General features: G+C 42.2%; 1 protein-coding gene across 2 annotated transcripts in view; it reads right to left on the bottom strand.

Annotated features, from left to right (window-relative positions):
- Positions 1–1,252, bottom strand: part of Actl6a (actin like 6A) — a 15,350-nt gene that overhangs the window by 2,976 nt on the left and 11,122 nt on the right. The window lies entirely within an intron of this gene.

The raw sequence follows: 1,252 nt of genomic DNA, 5'->3' as shown, positions 1-1,252 counted from the left end.
GTATAGCCATAACTCAGTGCTTCTGTTCTGAACATGGTATAACCATAACTCAGTGCTTCTGTTTTGAACATGGTATAGCCATGCCTCTGCCTCCCAGTGGCTATATCACCAGGCCTGGTTCAATCTGTATTTATCTCACTTCCTATAATAAGGGACTTTTCCCTCCTCCATAGAAATCTGCCTCTGGGATAATTTCCATGCCAGACACGCGCCACACACAACATATATGAGGAGTATTTTCAGAGAAATAACTGTGGTGGAGTAGAGCATAGGACCACCTGTACCTGTGTTGGTACAAGTGTCTGTTCCAGAATCAAAATTTTTCTGACATTTCATTGATTTTAATACTTCCTAAAGGACAAAAGTATCTAAATTACTCTTAAAAAAGAAAAAATAACACTCATTTTATTACTTTAATTGTGTGTATGCCTGTGTGAGGGTATGTTCACGTGAGTACAGTTGCCTGAAGAGGCCAGAGAGAGTACTGGATGCCCTGGAACTGGAGTTACAGGTGTGAGCTTCTCAATGTTGGTTCTGGGAACTCAGCTCCCCTACAAAGAGTTTATGCAGGTGAGGCTGAACCATACCAGCAGTCCCTAAATTACTCTTTGGGAGACCTTGGACCATTCATGCCTATAGTTATATTTGTGGGTATTCTATGAAATCCAACAGTCAGAAAAACTACTGCTTGTTCCCCTAGACTAGTGGTTCTCAACCTGGTCAAGACCCCTTTGGGGTCAAATGACCATTTTACAGGGATCACACGTCAGACAGCCTTCATATCAAATACTCATATTACAATTCATAGCAGTAGTAAGATTACAGTTACGAAGTAGCAACAAAAATAATTTTATGGTTGGGGGTCAACACAACATGAGGCACTGTGTTAGGGTCGCATCATTAGGAAGGTTGAGAACCACGGCCCTAGAGCATCATCTCCCACAATGCAGTATGCTGAAGGCAGATGTCAACCACGACAGTGCATCAACACCCAAAGAGCACTAACTAAACATACAGCACACGGAAAACACGAGCAGCCAAAGGCAGACATTTTCTACAGATACACCCAACACCCTTTAAGCATATTATACCTGGCATTATTAATGTGCTGTAACTACCTCTCCAGATTCTCCTCTGAAAATGACCACCATGTGCCCTGTGAGTGTATGGAGTGCATGTTCATGTGCGCACACCTGTATGTGGATGTGTGTGTGTGTAAATAAGGTGGAGAGAAAGAAAATAACTAATTTGA

Source organism: Microtus ochrogaster, chromosome 1 (genome assembly GCF_000317375.1).
Source record: "Microtus ochrogaster isolate Prairie Vole_2 chromosome 1, MicOch1.0, whole genome shotgun sequence".
NCBI lineage: Eukaryota > Metazoa > Chordata > Mammalia > Rodentia > Cricetidae > Microtus > Microtus ochrogaster.
Note: the sequence above shows the minus strand (reverse complement) of the source record. Positions and strands in the feature narration are given on the sequence as shown.